This window comes from Balaenoptera musculus, chromosome 2, assembly GCF_009873245.2.
Source record: "Balaenoptera musculus isolate JJ_BM4_2016_0621 chromosome 2, mBalMus1.pri.v3, whole genome shotgun sequence".
Lineage (NCBI taxonomy): Eukaryota > Metazoa > Chordata > Mammalia > Artiodactyla > Balaenopteridae > Balaenoptera > Balaenoptera musculus.
Window position 1 is genome coordinate 145,688,555 of NC_045786.1, and position 19,678 is coordinate 145,708,232.

Sequence of the window (19,678 nt, forward strand, 5' to 3'; positions counted from 1 at the left end):
GGTGTTTCTAAGAGTCTGATATCCAGCTATTCATTAAAAATATAACATTTGGAACTAAACTGATGCATTATTATACAATTTCTGCCAAAAGAGTATGAAAATTTTTCCTCCTATGGAAAAATATGGGCAGAACTTGGGTTGAAGGAAATTGGACTGGGGGGATTTGGCTAAGGGGATAGGGTCTCCTACCCATCAGTCATTCCCCTCCCACATCCTCCTGCCTGGCAGAGCCAGCTCCACGAGATGCTGGAAAGGCTAGGTACTTGCTTGAAGGGAGGACGGCCATGTAGCCTACCCAGTTATGGCCAAGGGAAAACATGCTAAGGGGCTTCTAGGAACAATTTTCTTTGCTGAAAAAAGCAGGGACATTCAAGAACAAATTCCACATGTCCTTACCTGCTTTTGGACACTGTCATCTGAGGGTGACAGTTTTGGTGTCTAGGTGGATAGCCTGGAAGTTTCTACCTCCCTATTTCTCATTAAGTAAGATAGAGAAATATCCTTATTGTTTAAAGCCTGTTTGTCATGTATTCCCTACTTTGCAGCCCAAAGCATCCTATACCAATAGTTAAAATTATCAGGATTATCAAGTTTACCTGCTAGAACTTAAGTGTTAGAACCCATGGTTACCAAAAAACTTTGCATAAGAAAACTTTCTGCTGCAAGTAATTCAAAGTCCTTACTCCAACTGGCTTAATATAGGGAAGTTATCACCTCATGTGGCAGGAAGCACAGAGTCAGGGCAGGCTTTAGGTGGCAGGGATGCCCTGTCTCTGCTTCTCTGAGACTCTCCTATTCTGCTCTTCCTGGTGACTTTGGTCCTCAGGCCAGCTGACTGCCAAGTTCTAGGCACCATGTCCCAACAAGACCACGTCCCCAGTGGAAGAAGAGGACTTGTCCATCCCTGTGTCTCTTCAGAGAAGTGAGGAAAGCTTCTTTGTTAGTGATAATTCATTTTCCATCCTTTCCTAAGTCATTCTCTGCCAATGGGAACCTAAGATCTTCATGGGCTACATTTGGGTGGAATAGATTTGGGGAACCCACACCAAGCACCAAGAGTCATTTTTCTTATTTTCCCTCTTCTTGGAGATCTTTCATGGACCCTGGTGAGCTCATTTTCTACCTAGAATCTCTGAGAGCTCTAACTGATCCTTTTTTCCCCCTTCTAACTTGGTTTTGAGCCTTAACTCACTCAGATCCCTCCTAGCTGACAAGTGATTCTTTAATGTTATCAGTTGGTTTCTCTTAAAAGAATTGGATTTTCTTTTTGTTTCTGGGTCCTTAATCCACCCCTGCAAATTATAAAACAGGTGTAGTTTAAAAACAAAAAACAAACAAACAAAAAAACAATGGGATACAAATTGCTTCAAAGGAAAAAAATCTAGATGTACAAACTACTGTTTTCATGGTTAAAAACGTTTTACCTCGATTTGTTCCTCTGCTTGAGCATATTTTTAAGCTTACAAAGAAAATAGGCACCATGCCTTTAGGAGGAGATATCTGTCATATTTTTTAAGTGATACAAAGTTACTTAAGGAATAAGAGCCATGAAATGTGAAGCGACTTTTATCTGGGGAAAACTTCAAGATTCAACCTGGAGGAAAGGGTTAGTAAAGGAGAGAAACTTGTGTGTCAGGTCAACCCTTTCCTCATTTGATGGGAACCCTACCCTTTCCATTACCCCTCACGGCTCCCTCTCCTGTATTCACATGTAGCAGATTAACCACTAAAGGCTTACTTTGTGCCTGGTTCCTGCTGCTTTTAGTCCGAGAATCCCCTGGGTGAACTCTGGGCCAGCAGTAGCTGATTCGGCTGTTGTCATGACTACCTCTCGTCCTGTCCCTCCCTTCCCCCACCCTCAAGGGCCCAGTGTCCACCCCGGCCGTCCAGCCTATGTTACTGGGCATGTGGGAGTAAGTCAACCAGCAGTCTGTGACCACTGGCTCAGGGCAAGCACGGGACAGACATGCCTAGTCGGGAGGAATCACAGGGTTACTTCGCTTGGAATGTTGTGGCAGACACAATCTCTCTCCCTCTGTGGTATGTGGCTATGGAGGTGTGTGTTGCTTACACTCTGGAAGGAAAAAGAGAGATTGAAAACAGAACAAAAAAAGCAGATGGAAAGAAACTGAGGGCTTCCCTGGCGGCGCAGTGGTTAAGAATCCACCTGCCAATGCAGGGGACACGGGTTCGATTCCTGGTCCGAAAAGATCCCACATTGCCGCGGAGCAACTAAGCCCGTGCACCACAACTACTGAGCCTGTGCTCTAGAGCCCACGAGCCACAACTACTGAGCCTGCGTGCTGCAACTACTGAAGCCCACGTGCATAGAGCCCACCCATGCTCTGCAACGAAGAGTAGCCCCCGCTCACCACAACTAGAGAAAGCCCGTGCCCAGCAACAAAGACCCAATGCAGCCAAAGATAAATAATAAATAAAAAAAAAAAAAAAAAAAGAAACTGAATCAAGACAGGCTTGAGGCCTGACCTGGCTCTGGACCTTCCAGTGACCTGGGCCAAGAAATCTCTTTATTGTTGATTGACTTTTCCATTAGCAGCCACTCAAAAGGCTGCACAGATGGAATGGCTGTTGCCATAGGCTGAGGGAGAAGCTGCTCTCAAGAAATTTTAGTAAATAGTCCTATGTGTTTCATAAGTCTAGGTTCCTCAAGGCAAATAAGTTTATTGCCCAAGAAAGGGAGGAAAATGGATCCTTTGTGTTTTGAGGGTTGAAAAGAAAATTAGCCTGATTTCAAGCTTAGAGCCGCAGGCCTGGGAGATAAAAATGGTTTAGGAATTCTTCAGAGGCTGAGCCCACACCCAGTCAGATGCAGCCAAGGTGTGGGGTCTCTGAGGGGACCAGCCTAGCAGGCGCCTGAAAGGACCAGGCAATTAGGGCATCAAAGGCTGGGGTGAGCCTGGCAGAGTGGCCATGGAGGATCCCGCTGGCCCAATCAGGAGGCTTGTCTGTGTCCTGGTCAGCAGTGCTGGGCAAAGGGTGGAGAACCAGTGATCCACAGTCACACTGTCTGTTAAAATGCAGATTCCCAGGACAGATACCAAAGTCACTGAATCAGACCCCCTGGGTGCACAGCCTGGAAACAGGCATTTCAAAAAGCATCCCAGCCAAAGTTTAGGTGAGTACCATTTGAGAACCCACACCCCTTAGAGCATGCAGAGGGTAAAGCTGAGGAATCTTAGTCCAGCTGTCACCAGCCAGGCAGGAGAATGGCTGAAAACAGGTGGCAGAAAGTCCAGGGTCAGGGTTCTAGCAGATGCAGAAATAGGATGCCACAGGTTACCACTCAGGGTCAGGCTGGCTTAAGATCTTAAAATCCTTTTGAGTTAATTACCAATGCTTCTGCTATGAGGACCGCCTTTAGTGTCACTAATGACCTTCGACACTTGTCCCTCATTGGATCGCCCTGCCAGCTTTGAGGTGTTGGAGAGGCAGGGTGACGGGCATACTGGCTCCGTCTGACACCGCCAGAGCTCCTTGGCCTGTGTCAGGGTCACGTGGTCCTCGTGACACCTCATCACAGACTGGCTCCAGGGTTGAGGTCATGCAACCTCTTTTCCTGCTGCTGCTTTAAAAAGTATACATACAGCAGTTTGGCAGGGAAAAGATTTTTACCACCACTGTTTACAAAGCAAGGCAGAAGCATGGAATTATTAGATTTCTCGAAGGTCAAGCAACAGTAGGGAGTCCGGGGAGGTGGGAACCACAGTGGTTTCTACCCGTGACCCTGTGAGCCGTCAAGGTTAGCAGAGGTCATGGCCTAGGCAGCAGACCCCTATGTGGGCCAGCGGCTCCCCCTATCATTATTTGAGTTCTGAGTGTTCTTCAGCTAAAAAAGCAACGCAAATACGAACAACAGGGAAAACGTTAACAAGCACCATTAGGAAGAACGCAGGGCTGGAACCAGGAGGATGGAGCTCTGTTCCAACTGTAATCCTTTGGCATCCCATGGTTCTTTCTGGGCCCCTTTGTTCATCAGCAAAATAAGCAGCAGGAATTCATGGCAAAATTATCATCTAGGGCTTCTAGTGTTAGGTGTTTCCTTGTCAATTTAAGCCTCTCTAATACAAGGTCGACTTGGAAGAATGCTCTAAGTGTCCATTTTATATTGGTGGTTCTTAGATTTTTCAGCCTGAGTTTATCTCATTTGGACAATACTTCTTATATTCATCAACACAGTGAAATTAAAGGAGGAGGCCGCACTTACCATTCACAGGCTTGTTTTCACTTGGCTACATTAAATCAGTTGCTAAGCCCTTGATCCCACGAAAGGATTAGCTAATAGATTCCTTCTCTTAAGGTTGCCTAATTTTAGAGACCTCCCAAGGGAATGAAAATGCATAGTTTACTGGGATTGAGATTTTATGGCTGAAATTCTTCATTATTGAGAGGAAAGAGATACAACCAAAGATCTAGTTATCCCCAAATAATTTGTGTTCCCATGTGAGTTGCTTCAGTAGTTAAAAAAGTCTCCAACTTAAAAATATTCCCTCGGTGTAAATATTTATGTGTGCATACTTTCTTAAACCTTGATCTTTTTCCATTACGTGAAGTAGTTTTCATTCTTGGTATGCAATTCTGTTAAACAACCTATCTATGGTCCTCAAAACCAAGCACTCTAATAATTTCCGTGGGGATTAAGTCTGTAAAATATTTATCGATTCCGAGTCACACCAAATTTACTTTCTTGACAACAACTGTATTATTTTTGGTATCACTCAGTGCCCTAAAGAAAACTGCCTCTGCAGTAAGCTGATTAGTGAAGTTAGTGTCGAATTCCTGTGGGAATGAATTCCCATTGGTCATGTTAAACCTACAGTATCATTACTACTGGTATATAATCGTACTTGAAAAAATTTTTATTAAGGATAGTGATGTAAGTTCAGGTGTACAACATAGTGATTCATAATTTTTTAAGGTTATACTCCATTTATAGTATTATAAAAATATGGCTATACTCCCTATACTGTACAATATATCCATGTAGCTTATTATTTTATACATAGTAGTTTGTAACCTCTTAATCTCTACCCCTATCTTGCCCTTCCCTCTCCCCTCTCCCCATTGGTAATCACTAGTTTGTTCTTTATATCTGTGAGTCTGTTTCTTCTTTGTTATATTCACTAGTTTGTTTTATTTTTTAGATTCCACGTATAAGTGATATCATGCAGTATTTGTCTTTCTCTGTCTGACTCATTTCACTAAGCATAATACCTTCCAAGCCTATCTATGTTGTTGCAAATGGCAAAATTTCATTCTTTTTTACGGCTGAGCAGTATTTTATTGTATATATACATATACATATGTATACCCACATATATATGTATATATATATACCACATCTTCTTTATCCATTCATCTGTTGTTGGATACTCCTTGGGGATTAGTTTTTAATCTTCATCTTAGTCAGTTGTTCTATTTTATAAGAATAGTATAATTTTACTATAAGATATACATTTAAATGAAAATCAAATTATAATACATGGCAAACAGCCAGGGAGTTGAGTTACTACGATAAAGATTTGTTTGAAACCCACTGAGGTACAGAAACAGCTGTGGTTTTCTAGGTAGTTGCATTTAAAGTATTTAATTATTCTTCTCCTCTTCTTGGTTAAAGAATATTTTTTCTTTTTCCCAGAAAGAGATATTCCTTATCAAATTATATATGATCCACCCTCGTGCTGGGGTAAATAGAAAAGAGACAAGGGCCCATTTCCTTTATGGTCATGTGCCTGGAGAATCTTGGGAAATTCCGGATAAGGAGTGGGTTCTGTCATCTGCAGCTCATAAATCCTCCATAGTTGCTCCCAACTTCTCCACGGCTTCTTGTACAGTCTCAGCCTCTGAAGGGAAGAAGAATGAGGGTTGGTTCCTCCCTTGGCTTGCTCAGAGTTTTCCAGAGTAAGTTCATGTTGGGGCCAGGGCAGGGCGCCTCTCCTCTTTCTCTCTACAGCAGGAATCCTCAAACTCTAGGGTGTCAGAACCACCTGAATTACCCACAGAGCTTGGTACATCGCTGATTTTCAGCTCCCATTGCTGGAGTTTCTGATTCAGCAGAACTTTGGGGATGAGGAACCTGTGTTTTAACCCGCACATCAACTAGATGTATATGTTAGTTAGATGCATAGGTGGACAGATAAGCAGGCCGTTGGTTAATATCTGAAATATCCTAGAGGCATGCCTATTCCAGGGGTAGTTAGGGAGTTCATAGTGACTCTAATCTAAAGCCGTGTGTGTTGGGGGGTGGGTTGGGTGCTACTAAACGCAGCTTCAATTATCCTTATCTCCCATCACAGAGGATTTGTTAATTAGCACAATGCACATTAGAAATATTTTTTCATTGTGAAATGAGAGGGGTTCAAGATATGTAGGTAGGCTGAGAAATACTACACAGACAGCCTTCCCTTGCATGAAACAGGGTATACGAATTGGCATAGTTCAGGCAAATCCATAACACCTGTAATTCAGACCCAGTTCTTCGAGATCCGTTGCCCATAGGGCTGAGAAGAAGATGAGCCTAAGGTCCCCACACCCAAGACAGCTCAGCAGACCTGTCACCCAGACCCCAATATTGAGGATTTTACTTTTGGTTGCTGCTGGGTTCACAGTTTGCTGTGGAATAATCATGTTCCTTATAAACGAGGAGAGTTGTAATGTCAACGTGTGGGGGAGGATCAAGATGGAAGGGAAAACCCCCAAAACTGACCACTGAGGGTGGGTCTGCTGAGGAGAGCTGAGGGTTGAGTGTACAGGATGGAGGCTAAGTCTACCGAAGAGAAAAGAGGTAGGAAAATAAGACTTTATCTGAAAAAGAGGCCAGAATGGGGAAAAAATAGGAATAAGAAAGTGTTTGAGTTCATTAAAATGACTCAAAACCTTTTTTATAATTCTTTCTTGCAAATTGTGAAAAGATCAACATGGGGGGCAATCACCCTTAGAATAGCATTCTGAGTAAGGTATATTTAAATGCTAATTGCCTGCTCATGTGTAGATAATCCTAATGGACCATGCTTATATCTTGCTGAAATGCAGGTTAAAATGCATTAGTTTCTGATGTCCCAGTTGGATGCCTCATAAGAGAGACTAGAACAGTGATTTTCAGTGGGAGAGGAAGGCCCATGGGCATGTATCAGGATATCTGTGTGTGTGAGACTATGTGTAATTAACACAAATTATTTGCTTCGAGGATTCTCTCAAACTTTTTGACCCTGTTTTGCTTTCTGCAGACACTGTCATTGCTATAGGAAATCATCTAAGTTCCATGACTTTAAATCCTACCTATTTTATATCTGCAGCCCTCATTTCTCCCTCAGAGGACTGAGATGAACATACAACTTCCCAACAGACATGTCAAACAACATGGCCCCCGGACTGAGTGCTCGTCTCCAGCACACCCTGTTGCATCTCATTGTTCTTCACCTTGGTAAATGGTACTATCCTTTTTCCTGGTTTTTAAGGTTAGAATCATTCTTGACTCCTCTCTTTTTCTCACATCTTTATCCAACCTATCAGCAAGTCTTATCAGCTAAATCATATCCTGAACTCAACCACTGCTCATTACTCTCACCTCTATCGCTGTAATCCAAGACAAAAACACCCTCCTCCCTTGCCATGCTGGTTTACTACAATAGCCACAGTCCTTGTGCTTCCTCCTTCATAGTCTATTCTAAACACAGCAGCTAGAATTTAAATAATAAATATGATTGTGTTATTCTCCTACTCAAAGTCTCCCAACAGCTTTCCACTGCACTTAAAATAACATCCAAAAGTATCAGGGCCTCAAGGTCTGCCGTGATCTGAACCCAGGCATTTCTCTGAACATATCTCCTCCTCTTTTCAAAAAAATTTTTATTACAGTATAGTTGATTTACAATGTTGTGTAGTTTCAGGTCTACAGTAAAGTGAATCTGTTTTACATATCCATACATCCACTCTTTTTTAGCTTCTTTTCCCATATAGGCCATTACAGAGTATTGAGTAGCGTTCCCTGTGCTATACTGTAGGTCCTTACTAGTTATCTATTTTATATATAGTAGTGTGTCCTTCTACTCTTTCTTCCTTGTATATTCTGCTGTTCTTTAACATGCCAAGCTCATTCTCACCTCAGAGCCTTCGCAAAAGCTGTTGCTTCTGTCTCAGAAGGATTTACCCTAGATATCTACCTTCTGTAACCTCCTGCTCTAAAATAATGTTATCCAGCTTTATTGTCCTTATGACATTATTATTATCTGACAATACATTTATTCTATTCTTTCTTTCTCTTCTAACCTTCCATACTACAACGTAAGCTCTACGAGGACAGGCTTTTCATCTGTTTTGTACATGGTATATTCCTAGCACCTAAACTGTGCCTGATATTTAGTAAGAACTCAGTAAATATTTGTTAAATGAAGTAAGAAACTCTCAAAACCATCCTAAGCAGTTGAGGTGATACACTTTAAGCAATAAATCACAAAAGCCTTATACCTTTCAAAATGTTCTGTGGCCTTAAAACTTAAAAAAGTTTTTTGGAATAATTTTTAGACTTACAGAGAAGTTACAATGATAGTACAGAGTGTTTACATATATCCTTCACACAGCTTTCCCTAATGTTAACATCTTACATAACCATGGTACATTTATCAAAGCTAAGAAATTAGCACAGCTGCAATACTGTTAACTGAACTACAGACTTCATTTAGGTATCACCAGTTTTTCCACTAATGTCCCTGCTGTATTGCAGATCCAGTGCAGGATACTACATTGCATTTAGTCACCATGTGTCTTTAGTCTCCTCCAATCTATGTCAGTTTCTCATTTTCTCTTTGTTTATTATGACCGTGACAGTTTTGAACAGCACTGGTCAGGCATTTTGGAGAATGCACTACCATGCTCTTTTTATTTGTTTGCCACAAAAGCCAATGTGATAGGAAACCAACAAAAGGGAACCCCAGGGCCCATTGAAAATTTTGCTATAGCTTGCCTTCCGCGGGCTCCTATGAGAGCAGGAACTTACTCACATTAAGTAGGAGATTGTGGAGGCTGAGGAGATCAGGAGAGCAGGGATTAAGAGCCAAGAAGCTTTTTACCAGAAGCTCCCAGCAGATTTTCCATCAAGTCCCATTGGTTATATAACATGGCCACAGAAATGGAATCACTATGATTAGCTTAATTCAGTGAAGATTCACTCTGGTGAAAGTGGGACTGGGTCCTCTTCCCTGACTCATGCTAGTAGGATGGGGAGAAGCCAACAAAGATGAAGGAGGAAACTGAGAGGCATCAGGGATGGGGACCGGGCAGGGAATGGGTTTGGTGGACAACAAACAATGTCTGTTACAGAGTCTATTTTTATATTCTGTGTACCAGTAATGTTTGAATGGGTCATGGCCTCCTAGGAGAATAACATATCAGAAGTGTGATACTTACCAAAAGATGGCTGGTGTGGATAAACAAACTGGTATATCCATACAATGAAACACTACTGGGCACTCAAAATGAATGGACTGCTGGTACATGCAACATCATAGATGAATCTTAAAGGCATTATGCCAACCAAAAGAAGCCTGACAAACAACTGTGTACTGTATGTTTTCAATTATATGACATTCTAGAAAAGGCACAAACATAGGGACAGAAGACAGATAAGTGGCTGCCCAGTGAGGGTGGAGGGAGGTGATTGGATGCAAAGGGGTATGAGGGAACTTTTGGGGCTGATGAAAATGTTCTACAGATTAAAGAGAAAACAACTATTGGGTCTTGGGTGATGGCATGAAAAGGGACAAAAGGACATGACATTGTGGGAAAGTTCTTTTCGAGCATAGGGTACAGTTCTGTTGTCTTGAGAAGGAGTCATCGACCTAGGCTTTGGTTTGGGCAAATGGTGCAAGTTTCATTTCTGTGTTCTTTGGAACATCAGTTAGGAGTTGGCAAACACAAGACTCTGCAGAGGGCTGAGAATACCCTATGAGCTGAGCTCTGGTTCTTAAATATTTGCAAAAGATCATAAATTAATTAAAATACAGTTCTATTAAGATGAAAGCTTTGCCACGTTTTACAGAGGGTGTTATGTGTTCAATTTGGGGGGGCTACCTGTTTGTAACTGACAGATTTTGCCTCAATAAAGGAATTTTCTAGTAGAAGTACATCCCTGACTATTTACCATGGTCCTAATCAAACATGACTGTAACTGGTTATCAAAAACTGAGGGAAATCCCAGAACCTAGGGATACAGGGGGACAGGGTAGAGATGAGGAACAGGTATCTTTGGCTGAGGTGACCTGTCCAATATTTCAAGTCACATCACACAAACAGCTGCCTATTCTGTGATGAATCTAACCACAAGATCTTGGATGGCAGTGCCTGAAATAATGCCTAGGAGGTGATCTGATGAAGAAACTTGGTCCGAAAAATTGGTGTGAAGAGAATCCCACGGTTCGTTTGGGGCTGGTGTAGGTTTTTCAAAACTTGTTATTGTTGATGTAAATTTTCTCCCATGTGCACTGGTTGTACACATACATATCCCTGCATCTTGATTATTAAGCACTGGGACTTTGTAAATATGCATTCCAATCTGAGTAACATTACTCCTGAGTTTCAAAACATTACCATTACAGCCCCAAGATATAAACACATCCATTCCCAGACACGTGATTTTCAAAGCTGCAAATCAAGTACTAAACTGTATTAACTGTGCTGGAAAGAGAAAAAAATCCCCTTTATATTGTACTTAGCTTGCCTGTCATACACCCCTCCTGAGAAGGAGATTATGCCATTAGTAGTAACAGAAACGCTGGGCAGGCTACGGGTTGGTCACACGTTGTTGGAGGATGACATGGAGAAGATGTGACCTCCGGTTGACTTCTGAGCTGAACCTGGGCGATCAGAGGCTCCTCACTGCCTCCCCGTCCTTGGAATGCACATTCTGACCACATTCTCACAGTGTTCCAAGACCGTCGCCTTGACTGAGGCAAGGTGCTGTTGAGACCATCTGGAGGGTATACATGACTAAACCCAGGTAAGGCCTCTGTGTAAACTTTTAAGATTCTGGCGGGGCGTGGAAATCTACTTGCCTTACAGCTGCCCAAGGCAAGCCTCTTACGTAAGTTTCCTTGCTTGTTAAAACTGCCGCCTGCCAGTCTGGAGGGGTCTGCCTCTTTCTTCAGTCTCTCCCTGCCCTCCGTGTATGGCGCCAGTTTTCAAACCAACACAAATATTTGTTCAAAGGCAGATTCCCAGGTCCCATCACTAGAAATTTCAACTCAGCAGATCTGAGGAGGTACTTGAGAATCTTTACTGCTAAGTTTTAATAAGTACCACAGGTGACACAGATGCTGTGGCCTTCAAGAAAGACCCTTTTGAGAAAGACCCCTTTCTAAAATATCTAGACAGGAAATTTATTTTCTTTCAGGCTTTAACAGGGGGCAAAACCTAACTCAGAATCTTTTTTTCCTTTTATTGTCAAAGTGCAAAGAAAACAGCTCTTAATTCTCAGAAAAGAAGACAACATTGAAGAGTGAGAAAAAGGAAAGGTGGCGGCTTGAGGAAAAGCAGCATCAGCTGTCAAGTGTCACAAATTCACAGTCCCGGGAAATAGGCCACATGGTACCAGACTCATCCTCCTACCCAAATCCACTGCCATAAACTCATGCACCAAATGCATTGATACTAACCATATTTTCCTACCTTCTCCCGCCAATACAATTACTGAAACTAAATTGTCAACTCATTTGCATTCTTCTGTTCGATTTGTCACACAGTTTGAGGGCTATACCACAATCAATTCTATTACATACTTTTCTGCAACTCCTTACTTGATAATGAAGTAATAAAAGGATTCAAGATTTTAACTATAAACTTATTTTATTTTATACTTTAGATGAGTTTTGGGAAAGACCCTTATATTGCAGCACGCCCTTAAGAAATAATTGCTGAGTGAATGAATGAAATGTTGGGCTGAATCACATTGTATATATTCCCGAAGTAGTAGACCAAATCATATTTTCAATACAGTTCACAGGGAGTTGATTCTTTTTTTTTTTTTTTTTTTAATTAATTAATTAATTTATTTTTGGCTGTGTTGGGTCTTCGTTTCCGTGCGAGGGCTTTCTCTAGTTGCGGCAAGCGGGCGCCACTCTTCATCGCGGTGCGCGGGCCTCTCACTATCGTGACCTCTCTTGTTGCGGAGCACAGGCTCCAGACGCACAGGCTCAGTAGTTGTGGCTCACGGGCCTAGTTGCTCCGCGGCATGTGGGATCTTCCCAGACCAGGGCTCGAACCCGTGTCCCCTGCATTAGCAGGCAGATTCTCAGCCACTGCGCCACCAGGGAAGCCCAGGGAGTTGATTCTTAAAGAAAACCCATGGTGAACATTTTTTGAAAAGAGAAGATGATTTTTTGGGTAATGTATCTTTTTAAAAAATCTTTTATTTTGAACTCATTTTATTTATTTATTTATTATTATTATTTTTTAAATTATTTGCTTTATTCATTTAAAAAAATTTTTATGTATTTATTTATTTATGGCTGTGTCGGGTCTTTGTTTCTGTGCGAGGGCTTTCTCTAGTTGCGGCAAGTGGGGGCCACTCTTCATCGCGGTGCGCGGGCCTCTCACTATCGCGGCCTCTCTTGTTGCGGAGCACAGGCTCCAGACGCACAGGCTCAGCAATTGTGGCTCACGGGCCTAGTCGCTCCGCGGCACGTGGGATCTTGCCAGACCAGGGCTCAAACCCTAGTGCCCTGCATTGGCAGGCAGATTCTCAACCACTGCGCCACCAGGGAAGCCCCTGAAATCATTTTAAATTACAAAAAGTTGCAAAAATAGTTCAAAGAGCTCCCTTATACCCTTCGAGTTGTTAACATTTCTGAACCATCTGAGATAAAGTTGCAGATGTGGTGCCCCGTTTACCCCCTCATACTTCAGTGTGTACTTTCCAAAAATGAGGAAACTCTTCTAAATAAAGTACAATCTCATCAGGAAAATAACATTGATCCAATTTAATTCAACAGAATGCATTGAAGTTTTGCTGATTATGCCATTAATGTCATTTATAGATCTTGGATTCCATTCAAGATCATCTCCTGCATTTAGCTGTCCCTTTAGCATCCTCCAATCTGGAACAATCTTTACTTTAAAGATTATATATTATATCAGGACACAACACAAGGGTGATTTTTCCCATTACTGTTTTTTATTTATGTAAACTTTAGCCGGTTGATTAAGATGGTATCTCCCAAGTATTATAGCTGTGATTGTTAATTAATAAGTATGTTGTGTTTATTAATAAATAATAATATATTAATGAGAATTAATGAATTTTTTTAGGCACATGCTTTGAGACTGTAAATATTCTGTCCCTCATCATACTTTTACCCACTAATTTTAGTATCCATTGATGATTCTGGCCTGAATCAATTATTACCATGATGGTTGCAAAATGGTGATTTTCTAATTCTACCTTTCTTTCTTCATCTATTTTTTGCATTCTACCAGTAGAACTTCCTTTCTCTCTCTCTTTTTTTTTCTCCTCTTTTTCTATCAGCATGGACTCGTTGATTCCTATTTTATGCAAAAGTTGCAACCTGCTGCTGTCATTATTTATTTTGATGCTTAAATGGTCCTAGATTTGGCCAGTGGGAACCCCTTCAAACTGGCTCCTATATTCTTTTGACATATCTCCATAATTCTTTAAGTACCTTCTTATTTTTTTGCTCAACAAAGTATTCCAGTTTCACCCACTACACATGGAGCCATAGTTCCTCTTGGGTGGAGAATGGTATTTAGAAACAAATCTGAGTTCTATGTGTGTTCACTGTACTGGGTGCTATTGCTTTCAGGATTTCTTGGTGGACAGAGCTAGGAAATATATCAACGTATATATACACATACATAAGTCTTTCTATCTATCAACCTAAATTAAAAATCATTTCATACCATCACCTCTATTTTCAAGCCACTTCACTGAGTTTATTCTAATCTTTCCCCTTTTTATATCTGTAATTCCCTCCTCCAACAGTGAGAAACCTGCCTCTCAATATCCTTGATATATTTATTTGTTTGCTCAGTTTCCCAGTATGTAAACCAATTTCTTGGCCATGCCAGGAAAAAATGTGGTCTGTCCCTATTAAGTTAGTTATTTTTATCATTATATATAAATTATATTTATAATATATATAAATTATATAAATAAAAATTATATATCATTATTAAAATATGTGTAGTATGTATATAGTATGTGTATTATGTGATACATATGTACATATGTGTAATCAAACATTTTATGAAAAATCAGATATTTTCCATACATATATAAGAAATTATATTCAAGTCCTTTGTCTATTTTTTAATCAGATTTTTTTTGCTATTGAGTTGTATGAGTTCTTATATATTTTGAATATTAACTTTTTATCAGATAGCTGGTTTGAAAATCTTTTCTCTCATTCTGTAGGTTGCTTTTTCATTTTGCTGATGGTTTCTTTTGCTGTATAGAAGCTTTTTAGTTTGATGTAGTCTCACCTATTTATTTTTGCTTTTGTTGCTTGTGCTTTTGGCATCAGATTAAAAAATTGTTGCCAAGACCAATGTCAAAAAGATTTTCCTTATGTTTTCTTCTAGTAGTTTTACAGTTTGGGGTCTTACATTTAAGTCTTCAATCCATCTGGAGTTAATTTTTGTGAGTGATGTAAGATAGGGGTCCAATTTCATTCTTTTGCTTATGAATATCCAGTTTTCAATAAACACCATTTATTGAAGGGACTATCCTTTCCTTACTGAGTATTCTTGGCTCCCTGGTCAAATATTAGTTGACTGTATATGCATGGGTTTATTTCTGGGCTCTCTATTCCGTTCCATTGGTCTGTTTTTCAGTTTTTACACTGGTATTATACTGTCTTGGTTACTATAGCTTTGTAATATAATTTGAAATCAGGTATTGTGACGTCTCCAGCTTTGTGCTTCTTGCTCCAGACTGCTTTGGCTATTCAGGGTCTTTTGTGAGTCGACATAAATTTTAGGATTTTGCTTCTATTTCTGTGAAAAATGCCATTGGAATTTTGAAAGGGATTGCATTAAATCTATAAATGGCTTTGGGTAGTACAAATATTTTAACAATATCAACTTATCCAATCCATGAACTCGGGGTATCTTTCCATTTATTTATGTCATCTTCAATTTCTTTCTTCAATATCTTGTAATTGTCAGTATACAGATCTTTCACCTCCTTGGTTAAATTTATTCCTAATTATTTTATTATTTTTGATGCTACTGTATTAAGGGAAGTCCACAGAAAGGCCTTTCTTCAGATGCACCTGGATCCCTTTGCTCATACTTCCACGTGGTTGTTCCCTCATGCCTGACCCTCAGGAAGCTTCTGGTCTCAGAAATTCAGAGCTCCCCACAGAGGAAGAGACTGCCGTCACCCCCTCTCTCTCAGTAAGCAGCCTATGCTCTAAGTGTGGAGCCACAGCCAGCTTCTCAGACACGCTTAAGCCAAATGCTAAACCTGGGGAAGGAAAGACTTTACATTTCAACTTTAATTAATGAAATAACTGGGGAATTTATTGAAATTATATTTTACTCACTAGGTTGGGTGTGGTTTCTTTCGGTTGCATGTTTTTCTCTAGTTCTCAAGGACTTAGCCCATGGTAATACACATATCTTGTGCACTGTTAGGCCGGGGGCCTGGATGGCAGACTGTTCTGTCATCCGTTTCTAGTGCTTAGCAGAGGGTCTAACACAAGGTATGTGCTAATTACTGTTTATTGGATCAAAGAATGAATACATCCATTAATCAATGTAGAATGGTGGGAAAGGAGATGTATGTTGGGAAGGAGACCTTAGATTTCCACCTCTGGACCCACATGGATGAAGGGAGTCCAGGTTATCCATCCTTAATGGAACCTAGATATTTATTTTTAAGGTTTTTTTTTTTCCTGGTGACGCAATACAACATAAGAATAAATCCTGAATTTATCCTTGATGTTGATAACATCGGTATTGCACATCAATCCCACGGTTACCGTCCAGCACCAACAATCTTGTTCTATTTCCACCTGCAGCTTCCTGAATCCTTAACTAAGCATCAAATTTCAAAGCTCCCACATTAAAGAAGGCCGTCAATTGAAGTTACCCTTTCTCATTTTCTGTCTCCTACTTTTTTTCTTCTTCTCCAAGATTATTTGCAGAGTTAAATTTTCTTGAAAGTTCTTTTGTGGTGTGTACTCGATAAGAAGGCTCATAAAACACTCCAAATACAGCATGTGGTGTAAATGTTGAAACAATAAAAATGACGAGGTGAGTAACACTATCCCTGAGGATCGCGGTGGCCCGTTTTAATTTAGAGGGCGCCAGCTACACGTCAGAGAGGGATTCAAGAACCACCGGGCAAACCACTCCGGACTAGGAATCCCCAAGACAACCCTGACGCCACCAAAGTTTCCAGTCGCAGCCAGCTCTCGGAACTGACGGAAGGAGCCTCCGCCCCGCTGAGCCGCTCTGCCAGTTTTCTCGCCGGAGCTCAAGTGTCAGGAATTTCTAGTTTTTTTTCCCCCCTTCCTCGGGCAAATCTCCATCTGCACCTTCCGCGACGCTGGGAACAGGTGAGCCGGGCAGCGGCGCCCTTAGGACGCGCTCAGGTGCCTCGGCCCCGCCCGGGTCGCCGCGCCCCGCCCCGCCCTGCGCCTGTCGGGGCCCAGGTGCCGGAGCCCAGGTGCGCGCGGCGCGGGCTGCAGCTTCGCTCGACACCCGACAGCGGGCGCCGCTGCGGCAGCTCCCGAGCGGCGGAGCTGAGCGCCTTCGCGACTTGGGGCAGCTCCTGCGCTCGGCCCTGCTCGGCGGCGAGAGCTCCGCCCGGGCGCCGGGTTCCCGAAGCTGGGGGAGCAGGCAGGCGGGCGCCGAGGGGGCGGACCGAGCTCTGCGGACCCCGCCGGCCTGGGGCGACAGAGGCGGGCGAGCGGGGAGCGCCCAGGAGCGCGGAGAGCGTGGCCAGCCCCCAGCGCGCTGGAGACACCCGAGCGACCTGCGCCCTTGACACCATGCGACCCACCGCGCCTCCGCGCCGGCCTCGCTGAGGCTTCGCTGTCCGCTCGCTGAGACGCCGCGCTCGCCACCGCGGAAACTCGGGAAGACCAGGCGAGACGTTGGAGAGCCGCGCGGAGGCTGACCCAGGCGTCCTCTCCGCCCCCAAGAAGCTGCCGGCCCCTTGATCCCTGGGCTCCTCTAGCTTTACCATGAACCTGGCGCAAGCTTGGCGTTAGGAGAAATTCAGAAACCGGAGGGGGAGTCAAGGCAATTCTTTGGTTGCTAAGGTAATTGTAGTTGTTACAGAAATGGGCAAGAAACAAATGGGGGAAAAGATGTTTTAAAACGGTATGCCCTTCACCCTTCCAGTTCATGTGTGTTGATTTCATTTCATTTCCTGGGTGTACATGCTTGTCCATTGCAGATACGTGACAGGTGTCGGGGGGTGTGTGTGTGTGTGTGTGCAGTTTGGGACTGTAGAGGCACGAGCTTACATAAGTGGTTAGGCAAGCTGGCGTGTGGAGTTGTGTGGGACGGGTGCAGGTCTGCATATAAATCATGTTCCTGGGTTTCTGGGTGTGAGGCGCTCACCGGCCGGGGCGAGCTGGCACAGGGTACGTGCTTTTAGGTACTTCCAATCTTCTGATTCCGTGATCACAGGTAGGGCAGCTTTACCTCAAAAGCAGATGTTCATTAACTTTTTCTCTGAATAAGCTCGCCCGTTTGTGGTTTGGAAGAAAAGCAAGCGAGAGGCGAGGTGTGGAGGGCAGGGGTGGGTGGTGAGGTCTGCTGTTTGGGGACTGCGGCAGGAAAGGGACCGGTGAGTATTTGCTCCGTGAGGATAACAACTGAAAGGGTTGTGTGAAGGACGGTGTTTACCGTCACTGTCAGGCTGCGTAAGAAGTGGCCCAGTGAGACAGGAAAGGAAAGTGACCCAGAAAATTTAATTTTGTTCAGAATGGAAGCTGCTGAATCTTATTATCACTATTTTTAATTTTGATGGAGTAGGAACGTTGTTTCTTTCTCTCTTGTTGAGACGAGTGGCATTTCCACGCTACAAACTTAAGATATTTTGGGTCTTGTTCTTGGCTTGGAATTGTTCCCTCAGTATTTATCAATGCTTAGCAGCTGGATCTGCAGGTACTTTCTGATCAATACCTCTTAGCAGTCCCAAAGTAAAACTGCAAAAATAAGCAGTAGTAGGTAAACTGGGACCTACTTTCCTAGGGTCCCAAAAGGGTTGGACCCTTTTTCTTAGCAGAGGGGGGTGAGAGATGGAAGAATAAGAAATGGGCTTATAAGTGTCCGGATGGAGTTAGAGTCTGAGCCACAGGTTTGTGTATGTTGTCAAAAAGTGTTAAACTGAAAGGAAACTGTCAGATTTGGCTTAATAGGTAAGGCTTTTATGGATCAATTTTCACAGGTAGATAGGTAATTATATGGAGTGGGCACTGGGGGGTTGGTAAGAAACTTTCTGTGAGTGGTATAGTCATTATATTCTATCTTCTTTTTTTTAAATTAATTTGTTATTTTTGTAATGGGTGGGACTGCCCTGTGAGAGAAAGCAAGTTCTAGGACTGAGTGAAATTGGAGACTCTTCAGAGATTTACCTTTGTAAGCAAACGCTCACATGCTGAACAGCGAAAACCAAGATGGTAAATTCGTAAATTCTTTCTGCGTTCTCTGATATTACTAAGCTAAACTGTTGTGTAGATCTGGTGAGCTTATGTACTATAAATGTTGGTGTATTACTATATATATTTTTTTACCCCAAATAATTTGTCCTTTTCTGAAAGTGTCTGGAAATTCTAGAAATGTCAGCTTCTGTGAGGTATTTTTCTGAAGTAGGTAGCCACTGGCGTTTTCTTTTCCATAGTAATTACATTTGTTCTTAACTTTACTTCCCTGTCTCCTTTAAGAAACTTTAATTAACACGCACTGAATTTATATTGCTGAGAGTTTCAGTAAAACAATGCTAGGTTTTCTTCCAGTGACAAATTTATCTTATCAAGTGAAGCATTGCAACAATGCTTTTGTGGCAGAAAGATCTCTTTAAATGAGACAGTGCTTATTTATTTATTTATTTATGATCTGTGGAATGAGATGGCCAATATAGATATTTTTTTAAATGAGCAAACATTTCTTGAGAAAGAAAAAAATTTTAAAGGATATTTCGGACAATGAAATTTGTCAGTAATTTTGGATGTCTTACTGTCCGCAGGAACAGACTTTTATATAAAAATAGGATCATTCTCTTTCTTATTTCTCTGATATTCTCCCATGCACGTTATCCCCTGAACTCCTAAGACTTTGCCAGGAATTGCCAAACCTTCTGTTTTGTGCCGGGGTTAAACATCAGGGAGATATGAGTAACGAGCTATGTGTCACATCAATGTTTTTCAAAAGAGATGCTCTCAGAGATCTCAGTACTGGGATTAATTTTTCCTTTAGCTTCACAGTTAGCTCGTCTTAATTCATAGTGCTTTGAACCTAGGAAAGCATTTAACCTCTTCATTTTCAGTGCCAGCTGGATGGAATATATTTACCAAATTTCATCTTCATTGTAACATATGGCATGATATAAATAATTACTACACACACACTATCCTGCTGTATGGAAAGAAATAGAATTACAAAATAAACCTTTATGTTGCGTGATATGGATGTA

The 19,678-nt window shown here is 42.0% G+C and overlaps 1 protein-coding gene across 1 annotated transcript in view; it reads left to right on the forward strand.

The window, feature by feature from the left end:
- Nucleotides 1-17,166: 17,166 nt before the first annotated feature.
- RGS6 (regulator of G protein signaling 6) overlaps nt 17,167-19,678 on the forward strand; it is a 583,949-nt gene continuing 581,437 nt past the window's right edge. Inside the window, 1 exon segment of the mRNA XM_036844242.1 lies at nt 17,167-17,297. The gene's annotated coding sequence lies outside the window, so the exon portion shown is untranslated.